Source organism: Protopterus annectens, chromosome 7.part0 (genome assembly GCF_019279795.1).
Source record: "Protopterus annectens isolate FY-2018-M chromosome 7.part0, PAN1.0, whole genome shotgun sequence".
Taxonomy (NCBI): Eukaryota; Metazoa; Chordata; order Ceratodontiformes; family Protopteridae; genus Protopterus; species Protopterus annectens.
In genome coordinates this window covers 1,970,535,650-1,970,549,184 of record NC_056739.1, presented here as the reverse complement: position 1 = coordinate 1,970,549,184, position 13,535 = coordinate 1,970,535,650, and the positions used below count along the sequence as shown (strand labels likewise).

Below are 13,535 nucleotides of genomic sequence, written 5' to 3'. Positions count from 1 at the left end.
AACACAAAGAACATCTTGTTTGCTTAGACTGGGAGCTTGAGGAGAGGTCAAGGAATAACCCAGGCTTCCACATTGAAGGTCTGCAATTGGGCATGCATGAATTCTCCATTCCTCTGGGCCAGGAGTGTTGGGATCTGAAGTAAGTGCCATGGTGGATGGGGTGACACGCTGCGCAGCAGTGGGTACCAGTGCTGCCATGGCCAGTCTGGGGCAATCAGGATTGTCCTCAGTTTTTTCTCCCTTATTTTGAGCAGTACCCTTGAAATCAGTGGTAGAGGAGTAAATGCAGAGACCGAGAAGTTTACCCACTTGAAGGACAGAGCATCCACTCTCCAGGCCTTGCTGTAAGGTTCCCTGGTGCAGAATTTGCTGAACTGATGATTGGAGTGGGAGGCAAAGAGGTCTACCTTCAGTGTGTCCCATTTCTAGGTTACAGGGGTGAAGGTTCTTTGGTCTAGCTGCAACTCATTCAGGTCTGGCAGGTTTCTGCTTAGGTTGCCTGTCAGATAGTTTAGAGAGCCTGGCAGGAATTGTGCTAGCAGGTGTAGTTACAAGGCTGCGGCCATGTGCCGAAGGATCATGGTGAGCCTGCACAGAAGAGAAGAGCGAGTCCCTCCATGCTTGTAGATGTATCCCTGCTTGTAGATGTACCACATCACTGTGGTGTTGTCTGTTTTGATCAGCAGAGGCCCTGGGGAGAGTAGGGGTCTGAAAGCTGTCAGAGCGTGCTGAACAGCTAACATCTCTTTTTGGTTGATGTGCAGATGTATTTGATTTGGACTCCATTGGCCCTGAATGCACCTGCTGTCCATCTGTGCACCCCAGACATAGTCTGATGCATCTGTGGTGAGCATCTGGGCGGCGTGGGGTAGTGAGAAGGGAAGTCTCTTGTTGTGGTAGCATGCTGCTGCTCACCAAAGAAATTCTTTCCTTAGACAAGGTATCACTGGTATAAGAGTTTCCAGGTCTTGAGAATGTTGACACCAAAGGCTTTTAGGTACCATTGTAGCTTCCTCATATGCAGTCTGGCATATGGAATGAGTAGAATGCAAGAAGCCATGAACCCTAGTGCTTGCAGGATTTTCCTTGCGGATAACTGGGTACTGGTGGCTAATTGAGAGAAGTAGGTTGTCAGGTATGTTTGTTTTTCTGGTTTAAGGAATGCCATCTGGGATGCTGTGTCAAGGCTTGCTCCCAGGAATACAATTTTTTTGTGTGGGTACTAGTTTTGATTTCTTCACATTGGAAGTATATCCCATGGAGGTTAGTAGGTCCTTTACAAAGGTCAGGTGTTTTCGCAGCTTTTCCTGTCTGCCTGAGTCAGGCAGTCGTCTAAGTATGGGTAAATTAGAATATTACTTTGCCTGCAAAAAGCAATGGTGGGAGCCAGACATTTTGTGAAAACTCTGAAAGTAGTGGATAAGCCAAAGGGAAGCGCAGATAACCGAAAGTGCAGTAATCCTGCTCTGAAACATAGATATTTCCTGCATGATTCCGTTTGGGATGTGTAGGTAGGCCTCTTGTAGGTCTAGGGTGGCTAACCAAGCATCCTTGGAAAGTATAGGTAGAAGCTGCTGGAGGGTGAGCATTTTGAATTTTGGTATCACCAGAAAGGTGTTGAGAATGGATAGGCCGAGGATAGGCCACCATGTGCCCTCTTTTCTGGGTACCAGGAAGAGTCTGGAGTAGAAACCTTGGCCTGTCTGTTCTTCAGGAACATGCTCTAAAGAGGAGGGAAAGGACTTGCTTTTTGGCCTCTTCCCACTGGTTTGGGGAAAGATCTGGGAACCCTTTTGGGGTTGGCAGTGTGTGAAAATAAAATCTGTATCCCTGGGACACTATGTTGAGGACCCAGCGGTCGTTGGAAATGGTGGCCCAGTTGATTGCGTGGAAGGAGAGTTTTCCTCCTAAGGGCAAGTGCAGATGGGCGGAGGGAGAGGATAGAAGTGTAAAATCATTGTGAGCTTTTACCATAAGGGGGTGGCTTAGCGCTCCCTGGTTTTGAAGAGGAGGAACTCCATTGCTTAGATCTCTGCATTCCCTGGGGCTGTTGTCTGGGGGGAGGCCTGCTTCCTCTGGGTCTGGGCTGAGCTGATCTGGGGGGGGGGCAGGAAAGGACCAGTGCTTGGAGGGGCAATGCCTACTGAACCTCAGTGGTTTTCTTCCATCTGTTTTAGGATCTCTTCTGGCTTAGTGCCAAATAAGTTGTCTTTGTGCAAGGGTGCATCCAATAATTTGGATTTGACATGGTCTGGCAAGGTCTGTTCCTTAAGCCAAGCATATCTTCTAAGTACAGAACCAGTAAATGCTGTCCTGCAAGATGCTTCTAGGGCATCAAAACCACACTGTAAGGTGTGCTTAGTCACTTGACTTGCAGAATGCATTAACTCTTGTAACTCTTTATTTTCTGCACAAGCAGGGAAAAAAGATATTTTTTTGTTTGAGGAGTTCCATGGTATGTTGCTGAGATTTCAGCAAATGGGACTGATAATTTAATTCTCTAATAGCAAGGGTATCAGAGGTGTACACTTTTTTACCCCATCTGTCTAACGCTCGGGAATCCCTATCTGAGGGGGGGTGGGATTCTTAGCTGAATTTGCTTTGATTCCTTTAGGTCCTTGAGAGATGACCTCAGGGTCAGCAGTAGGATTTTTGAAAAGAAATTTGTGTGAAAGTCAGGGACTCTGTAGTACCTGTCAGGTTTCCTGGGAGGAGGAGGGAGGATGTCAGGGTTCAGACTGAATTCCAGAAAGACATCATCCACAACATTCAGAACAGGAGGAAGGGCCAGAGGTTTGTGCTGTGGAAGATCTAAGAATTCCCTCAGTCTCTTTTTTGACAGAGGATAGTCCTGATATTCCCATTGGAAATGCTCCCTTAAAGTATGTAGGGTTTCCCCAAAGGAAAAGTCCTCAGGTGGGGAGGCTGAAGGGATGGATTCCTCTGCATCAGAATCCTCATAAGCAGAGAGTGGTTGCATATCTTCATATTCAGATGCATCAGAGTCATCGGACTCCTGTTCAGATAAAACTACTGGGGACAAGTCTCTTTTTCTTTTGGAAGGGGTAGCCTGGCTTCCCCTGATAAGCATTAAGAGGTCTTGAGCCATTTTAAGAATTTGAGACTAAGGCAAGGAAGCAGGGGCCCAAGCTTGGGTTATCGGTTTTCTGGGTGTAGTTCGTACCCTGGACCTTAGAAACTCAGTAGTTTTTGAAAGAACTGTAGACGCGAAAGAAGTTGTCGGTCTGTGTCGAGTATCGGTAGTGCGAAGTACTTCCTCAGAAGCCGGTGCCTGCTCAGTGACTCTGGACCCATCCAAGGTTGAGACATCCGCAGGATCCTTAGTCGAAGAAGAGTCTCGTGGCATACCGGACTCCGAAAGGGTCCCAGTAGTGGCCTGCAAATCCACAGAAGCGGGCATCAGGAGCTGCAAAAGCACCTCACTGAGGACGACTAGCTTAATGGAAGCATTGTCAGCAGTTCTGGACCTGTGCGGCCTGTCTCTGTCTTTATCCTTATGTTTTTTCGGAAGATCGGTTGTCGTATGGCTTACAGAAACTATATCAGAAGTCAAGGACTGAGAGAGAAAATATATAGCTACAATAAGGACCTATCGACATAAAGTTCTGGCGTTGAACAAAGCACAAATGTGACAGCGGGGGACGTCACGGTCTGGGCATAAGCACGTGACACAGTAGGAATGAAAATCTCGGTGTGGTATTTGCTTTCCACAGGCGAGACAATTGTTAACTTTTTCTGACATCAGTTAGAGCAAGAAAAAAGGATCCCCAACAGGGTACTTAGCTTTAGAAGACTTCAGCTTCAATTCAGAAACAAAAAACTCAGGTAGCAGCCGACCGGTACTCGTGCGAACTGCTTCTGCTTCGCGCTCCTTGGCAAGAAAGACTGATGTAATGGTGTCGGCTGCATGTTTTTATACCACTGATGACCTGGATGTCAGTCCTTGAGTGAAAGCAACCGACGCAGAAATACTACACCTCTGGTATTTGGGCCGACTGAGGGATACCCTGGCAGGGTTAACCCAAATGTGATGACTGCAACAGTGAAACATGAATAACATCTACACTTTGCTCTTTTACAGGGATCACTACTGTGTCAACTACTACTTATGACAAACGCTACTGACAACCTTTTTTAACGTACCTGTTGTGACAGCATTTAGATGGAACAAACTGAAACAGAAGTCAGCTATTTCTTTTCTCAGACCTGTTTGGTTCCCTGTCATATGATACAGTTTATCTTAGACCTAGCACATACAGAGCCCTTCCCTTTCTCTCTGAACATACTTATAATTGACATATCACTAGAAAGTTGAATTTATCCTTTCATGGAAAGGGTGGTATGCTCCTGACATAAAGGATACAAGGCAGATGCTTCCAGTTACAGGTTCAAACAAATTATCCTGATTAGTTGCAGTTATGATTACTACAGTCTAATACTTTACTATTGCAATTTGACTGATTGTTACTCATAATCTCAGCCTATTCCCCACAACATGGTTGTCATACTGAGGAAAAGTGTGCATTCATACAGCAGTTGCAGGATCTACTACGTAAAGCAGAACAAGAGGAATTGGTGTTGATAATTGGTGACTTGAACACACACATCTGGACAGACAGAACAGGATATGAGGACTGCCTGGGTCCACATGGGGGGCAACAAGAATAAAGAAGGACAGGCCATTCTAAACCTCTGTCTGGCAAGCGGCTTGATAGTAGCCAACACATGGTTCAGAAACAGAAAGTCACAAGATCACATACAAGAGTGGCCAACATGCAACTCAGGTGGACTTCCTCCTAGTAAAGAAAGGACAAAGGCATAGAATCAGTGATTGCAAAGTCACCCACGGTGAAACAGTCAGCCCATAGCATAAACCACTGGTTGCCACAATCAGCTGCAAGCAACGGTCAGAAAAGGCTCTAAGGTCAACCTAGACCAGGCTGAAGACCTGAAAGTTAACTGGAGAGGAAGTACAATAGTTCAAGGAATTACTCAGGACTCTAGTAGCCCAAGAAGAGGAGGAAATAGGTGGAGTTGAAGAACAATGGAAGCACCTCAAAACAGCATGTGTGAGGACTGCAGAACAGATGTGTGGTTGAGCCAGGTATGGAAATAAGCGATGTAAGGAAAGCTGGTGGTGGAATGCAGAAGCCCAGGAAGTCATAAAAAGAAAGAAAGAGTGCAGTAAAAAGTGGGAGATAGAAAAGACAGACCAGGCTAGGAAGGAATACTGGTTGGCTAACAAAAAGCTAAGAAAGGAGTTGGTTTGAGTCTCACAAGGGATAATTGGCTAGGCTAAAATGGCTCGCAGCAAGGTTAGTAGTTCTAATCTATAATCTAACCTATGAACCTAATAGCAAAGAGGGCATCAGGGGCACTCTACCAGCTTCTAGAAATTCAATCAGTAGGTGGCACAAAGAAACTATATCAGGCTGAACAAAAAGACTAGAATCAGAGTGGCTGCAGCCCACTGGCAAAGAAGAAAGCCTTCATAAGGGATGCCAGCAACTACCTGCTCACCTGTCCACAGAACATCAAAGACAGATGGAAGGAGTACTTCTAGCAGCTACTGAATGAAGAACCCCCACAGAAACTGCACTGCCCCAGACACAACCTACAATGACAGAAGAAGAGGAGCCCCCCATAGAAGAAGTAAGACTAGCACCTAAGAAGATGAAGTTAGGGAAAGCAGCAGGCTCAGATGAGGTCACAGCAGATATGATGTAGATGCTGGGTGAGATAGGGGAGAAATGGCTCCTGAGGGTACTCATAACAGTGTGGAGAGAAAAGTGTATTCCAGATGACTGGAGAATAAACATACTCATACCAGTGTGCAAGAACAAAGAGGACATTCAGAACTGTAGACAGTACAGCGGTATCAAACTCTTGCCACATTGCATGAAATTTCTGGAGGGGGTGACTGATAAATGTATATGCAGAGTATTAGAAAAAAGTAAGATGGGAGATAAGCAGTTCAGATTTAGATCAGGATGCAGCACAACTGACCCGATGTTTGCAGTGAGACAGATTGTTGAGAAGAAGCTAGATATGAGGAAAAAGTCTAACTGGGCATTTCCAGACTTGGAGAAAGCATACAACAAGGTCCCAAGAAAGCTGATTTGGGCAGTACTGTAGTGGCTTGAAATCCCAGAAACATTGGTAGAATTAGTACAGGCTATGTACAAGCTGAGAATTGAGATAGAAGGCAAGATAGTGGAACAGGTTAACAGCTTCAAGTATCTAGGAAGGATGTTTATTTTAACCAGGTCTGTGTGTGGTTGCTTACTGGAAGCCATGTCTGGAACTTGCACTGCTTCTTTCTGAACAACTGCAGTACTTTTCCTAGTCTGTGTTTTTTTCTCAACTTTTGTGGCTGATATTTCTTTTTCCTGGCATCTTGGCAGTGCACTTACTAGTCAGTTACTGAAACTTATCCAGAAATCTAGGTGCACTGGCTTTCTCTGCTTTGTTTCTATTTTCAGACTGGGAGAGAGAAAATGAAGCTATTACTCATTGTGCAGCCATCTTGGAAGTGTCAAGAAATGAAGTTTGAATGAAGAGGTCAAAACTAGAATCAGAGTGGCTGCAGCCCACTGGCAAAGAGGGTCAGGAGTAATGTATAACAGAAGAAAGATGAAGCTGAAAAGTAATGTGTACAAAACAGTGGTGTGACCAGTGCTACTGTATGGTACAGAAACCTGGGCAGTAAAGGAAAAGCAAATTAAAAAGCTAGAGGTTATGGAAATTAAGTGCCTGAGAAAGGTGTCAAGATGCACACTATAGAACAGACAAAGAAATGAGGACATAAGAGCAGAAGCCAAAGTAATTCCAATTGCAGATAAGATCAAAGACAACAGATTACAGTGGTTTGGGCACATGTGCGGAAAAGCAGAAGACAATCTGGTGAAGGAGATTTTGGGACGGGTGGGAAGATGGTAACAGGAAAAAAGGGCATCCGGCAAAGAGGTGGATGACTGTGTGACAGAAGATCTGTGACAGTCAGGCATAAGTGTTGAAGAAGGCAGGAATGTAGCATTAAATAAAGAGAGATGGCGACAGTTAACACAATACCCCAGACCCATGTAAAAATATGGGAAAAAGGGGGTTGTCGTTGATAATGATGATGGTTGTCACATATTTTATAGTACTGGTTGTCCTATCCAAACATGGGAAATAGCATCTACTTATCATATCACAGATAGTTATACATAGCCAGGGACAAGATTTATATAAAGTGGTCAGAGATGCTGTAATTAAAGCAAAAGGTGCTTCAACAAAGTATTAGTTTAAGGGTGTGCACGCTTATGCAACCAGCTTATTGTACGTTTTTTTTATTTTTCATATGTTTTCCCCTAATGGTTTTTTTTTTTTCAATTGAATTGTACAGGTTATAGGTCACATTAAAGGTGGGAAAAGTTTTGAAATGATTTATTGTGGTCTCATTTTTTTATTTCACAAAAACCTGGCATTTTAACAGGGGTGTCTACATTTTTTATATCCAATATATATATATATATATATATATATATATATATATATATATATATATATATATATATATATATACACACACACACACACACACACAAATATATGGGTATGACAGACTTATTTATACACACACACACATATGCATACATATGGGTATGATAGGCTTTTTCCACAATACAAACTCCTAGTCATGCCCCCTCCTACAGGACTGATATTAGCACTTGTTCCTGGGTCCACAGTATTAGATAGAATCAGTACTCAAGATTTTTTGTCCTTGTGGTTTTCAGTTTTTAGTCTTATGATATTATGGTGTTGGGATGTTAATTTTTAGTACTGTCATAGTAAACCACATATAGTTGTGTGCAAATATGTGTATATATATATATATATATATATATATATATATATATGTATATAATTTAATCGAAATACCGTATTCACTGAATAAGTATTCATCGAACACTAAACAGGGAAAATCATTTCAGTGAACCTTGGACTTTTACCCAGAGTTAGGGAGCACTTGGTCATCACCTCACCACAACTTTGCCCTTTTCCATACTGTAATGTGATCTCTGAGTAGGTATATATAGTTAGGAGGGGTGCACTGGGGTGTGAGGGTTTGATTTAGTGCGGTGTTGTGTTCCAAAGTGCTAGTGGGCAAGTTGTTCCTAACCCTGGAAAAAAGTCTGAAGTTCACTGAAATGACTTTCACTGTTTAGTGTTCAATTACTACGTATTCGACAAATACGTATTTCGATTAAGTGATACAGACCTATGAGTACATGTATGCATACATAGACATATATGTGTCTACGCACATAATTAAAAATAGTATTTGCAAATGTCAACTGAGATCTTGCAATGGAGGTGAATTGTTGCAACACAAGTTAAAGATCCATGGTTAATAAGAATAAGAAAGCCTAATACTGATGACAAGTAGGAACTAAGACAGTAATACTTCACTACTGCTGCAGATAAGTTCAAGTGTAAATCAACATTCAACTTCACAGATTATTTATATTAATATGAAGAAATAAAAATGATCACTACCATCAAAAGTGCCACTGCATGCATCTCTGGTAACATCAGCTAAATATAAAGCAAGCAATGTTACTACTTATAATACATAGTAAAACTCCATGGAATGGTTAGCTGTGAGCTCTGTGGGTTGTAAACTCTTCTAAAACAGTAACAAATGTCACTTTTATGACTTCAAGAACATAAAAAACTGGGCAAACGTATCTCAGAATCTAAAGAAATTGGTATGTGGTGCCAAAAAAAACCCTCAATCATCCAATGTTAAGGATTTAAACTTGATTAATAAAAGGTACAGAGGAAGGAGTGATAAGTGGTATTAATTACCAAAAATGAGTGGTAAAAGTTAAAGAACTTGAAGATTTAAATTAATTTTGTCTGCTTGGAGAACTTTGAATGTGAGAAGGGAAGCTGCCTTGTTCTATCTAGCTCAACAAAAAGGCATAGTCAGAGTCTACCTACAACAGGGCTATGTAATGTACTGCATAAATGGCCAAGTTTATCACAGTAAAGTTTTAACTTCCACAAGGCAAAAATATTTTATCTTCTCTCTCATCTCAGGAAAAACACTTTTTTTTTACATTTTTATTGAATTATCACATAAGCAAAAATACATTAGGAGAAAACAAACTATATTAACATTTCCCATTTACATACATTATACACCACATATTTTTCTATCATCTGTCCAATATTACTTACAGTTTTGAATTCCTGCCTATCTACCTACCCTTAAACCTCACTTTTCCTACTCTAGAACACTATTCTTCATGCATCATTCCTACAATTTCCATTTACTTCTATGTAAATTGCGCATTCCTTTTTCTAAAGATTTCCTCTTTCTGTTCTTTTATCTCTTTTACAATATTCAATACTTCAGATACAGCTGGTTTAGACTATGATTTCCATTTTCTAGTAACTTGAGTTTTTTGAAGCCAACAGAATTTAATCTAATAAGGCCTTACTATGTCTAGTCAAACAAGTTCCCATGTCCCAGCTGAAAACAATAATTTCATTAGTAAACAGCATAAAATAAACGCTGGTACCTTATGGCACAGAATCCAAAAAACGCACTAAAATGGATGAAATAATCAACGTAAGGATAGTCCAGGTCACTGCCCAAATGGTATAAAAAGGTTCCTTTATTCACAAGTAAGTGCTTTCACCCGTAGGCTTCTTCAGACTTATACACTACATAAAGACATTCAGGATTTAAATATCCCTCCTTACATTTTCATTGGTCAACTTCTCATTATACAATGAACAAATCAACCCCAACGTAAAAAGCGCAGACTCAATATAAAATGCACACACAGATATATCAACAGAATAAAGAAAATGTTTAAATATTTAAAATTTTTGTAAACATGATTTATATTACACCTTGATTTCATCAAGGAAATATAAATAAATAAATGCAGAGACATATCAGTATAAAACAATAGTCAACAATTAAAAAGAACTGATATGATGTAAATATATAGCTGCACCTAGGCTAAATCCATGCTATTTGGGTTTAAGCCTCCTATTTCTTAAAACGGCTTAATTTGTGCTTTGTCATTCAACCCTGGTGTTTGGTCAGCTTTCCACCTAATAATCCATTTCAATTCACATTCTAAAGTGTAGTTAATAAGGTCCCCCCCTCTGGGATTAACATCTAACTTTTGTAAAACACTAAATTTAAAAGTATGCCTAGAACCCAGGCCCTTGTGATGTTTGGCCAAAGCATTGAATTCAGAGCCTATTCTGATGTGATAAACATGTTCCCTAACGCGTTCTTTCAGAGACCTATTAGTTTTTCCAATGTAGAACGTGGGGCATGCCACACATCTAGCCAAATATATAACATTCTTACTGTTGCAGTTTGTTGAAGTATTAAAGTGAAAGGTTTGTTTCGTGATCGGGTGTATAAAAATAGTTTCATCTTGAATGTATACACACTGGTTACATCTACCACACGGTGTGGTATTAATTCCAATTTTATTCATCCCTTTCCTTACTATGGTATTTTTTGGTTTACATAGCAACCTTTTTAAATTTGGTTTATTCTTAAAAAATACATTAGGTCTCAGGCCTACAATCTTACTAATATCATTGTCCAGTAGTAAGATATCCCAGTGCTTAACCAAAAATTTTTTTTAACTGCACAGCATCTCTTGTAAAGAACATAGGGGCCCTAAGGTCAACTGTTGTAGATGTATGACTAGTATCGAATGAACTTATACACTCTGAAAAATAGGGTTTCGCTGTCGTATCTCTTAATTCATTACATTAACTTCCAATATTGTTTGTTCAACCATCTCTATGTTATAACCTCTTTCTGTAAACTTAGTTCTCAGTCCATCCAACTCTTTCTTATAACCTTCAACTGTCGGGTTGAGTCTAGATGCCCTCATTATTTGTCCTTTCATCACATTATTAAAGACAAATCTGGGGTGCATACTATGCCTGTGAAGAAATGTGTTCCTATGGCAAAGTTTCCTATGGACAGAGGTATTAAGTAGTCCATTACTAAGCCTATTAATAGCAACATCTAAATAGGAAATCTCACTCACTGAATAATTCAAAGTAAGGAGACGCTCAGTCAGCAGGGGCAGGCACAAAAGAAAGGGCTCGAGCGAGGAACATCAGGGCCCCACACTGAAAAAAATGTGGGAGAAAACCACTCGCTGATAGTGAATTTATCCAGTAGAATTTTAACTACATATGAAAAACAGGTTCTGAATAAGGGACTTAGTTTTATTCCCACTGAAAGAAGTAATGTGGTTGATTCTATTATTGATGCCAAAATGTTTGTTAGAAATATTCAACTCAAACTTGCTTTTGGCAAGAATAATGTTTTGGACAATGGTCCCCGCTTCTGCCCTAACAGTACGTATGTTCCACAATTACACCCGATAGTGGAAGTTTTCTCCAGAATGTTAGAGAATGATATATATAATTATTTTGATGCAAACCATGATGTGAGGTATAAGAATAATCTGAACTACCATCAAAGACGGGCATTGACAGACCTTAGAAATGACCAAACGTTGATCATCAGGCCAGCTGATAAAGGTGGACCCATTGTACTTATGGATCTAAAAGAATATAATTCCACTATGTTACAACTTTTGAGTGACACGAATTTTTACCTTAAAATAGATATGAAAATGGTGACAGAGAAAGTGTTCCAGACTTATTATATGTTAGATGATCTACTTGTATCATCCAACATTACTAAAGAGCTATATGATTATTTAAGGTCAAGAACCCCCTCATACCCATCATTCAGGGCTTACCGAAGGTCCATAAGTCCCTGTTGAAGCCCCCCATGAGACCTATAGTGGCAGGCCAAGGTTGGATCACAGAGCCTTTGTCTATTTATACAGAGTTTCATCTTAGACCTTTGGTTGATGGGAATAGCACTATTTTGAGAGACAGTAAGCAATTCTTACTTGACTTGTATGCTTATACTAGTCAATTGGATGATAACCTACAATACATATTGGTCACATTAGACGTAGTCAGTTTGTTCACTGTTATCCCCAATGATTTGGGGATACAGTTTATACAGGAATACTTAGAAACCACTCTGATTTTTCACCCCAGAAAATTGATTTGCTAGCACTTTTCCTAGAAACTATCCTGTTGAATAACGTCTTTATGTTTGGAGAAGAGATATTTTTGCAGAGGGATGGCGTAGCTATGGGCACCTCCTGTGCCAATAGCTACGCCAACCTAGTGATGGCCTGCTGGGAGGAGAAAGTTCTCTAAGTTAGATTTGTTTCAGAAATTTGTAGGTATACATCGGAGGTTTATAGATGACCTTTTTTTTTTATTTGGCTTAGTGATGTGAACACACTCCTGGAACTAGTTGAAATTATGAACAATTCTACTATTTTTTTAATAATTTTTTGAAGTTTACTTTGAATTATTCAGTGAGTGAGATTTCCTATTTAGATGTTGCTATTAATAGGCTTAGTAATGGACTACTTAATACCTCTATCCATAGGAAACTTTGCCATAGGAACACATTGCTTCACAGGCATAGTATGCACCCCAGGTTTGTCTTTAATAATGTGATGAAAGGACAAATAATGAGGGCATCTAGACTCAACCCAACAGTTGAAGGTTATAAGAAAGAGTTGGATGGACTGAGAACTAAGTTTACAGAAAGAGGTTATAACATAGAGATGGTTGAACAGACAATATTGGAAGTTAATGAATTAAGAGATACGACAGCGAAACCCTATTTTTCAGAGTGTATAAGTTCATTCGATACTAGTCATACATCTACAACAGTTGCCCCTATGTTCTTTACAAGAGATGCTGTGCAGTTAAAACAATTTTTGGTTAAGCACTGGGATATCTTACTACTGGACAATGATATTAGTAAGATTGTAGGCCTGAGACCTAATGTATTTTTTAAGAATAAACCAAATTTAAAAAGGTTGCTATGTAAACCAAAAAATACCTTAGTAAGGAAAGGGATGAATAAAACTGGAATTAATACCACACCGTGTGGTAGATGTTACCAGTGTGTATACATTCAAGATGAAACTATTTTTATACACCCGATCACGAAACTTTCACTTTAATACTTCAACAAACTGCAACAGTAAGAATGTTATATATTTGGCTAGATGTGTGGCATGCCCCGCGTTCTACATTGGAACAACTAATAGGTCTCTGAAAGAACGCGTTAGGGAACATGTTTATCACATCAGAATAGGCTCTGAATTCAATGCTTTGGCCAAACATCACAAGGACCTGGGTTCTAGGCATACTTTTAAATTTAGTGTTTTACAAAAGTTAGATGTTAATCCCAGAGGGGGGGACCTTATTAACTACACTTTAGAATGTGAATTGAAATGGATTATTAGGTGGAAAGCTGACCAAACACCAGGGTTGAATGACAAAGCACAGATTAAGCCTTTTTTAAGAAATAGGAGGCTTAAACCCAAATAGCATGGATTTAGCCTAGGTGCAGCTATATATTTACATCA

General features: G+C 40.2%; 1 protein-coding gene across 3 annotated transcripts in view; it reads right to left on the bottom strand.

Moving 5' to 3' along the window:
* LRRC28 (leucine rich repeat containing 28) overlaps positions 1 to 13,535 on the bottom strand; it is a 1,318,547-nt gene that overhangs the window by 696,993 nt on the left and 608,019 nt on the right. The window lies entirely within an intron of this gene.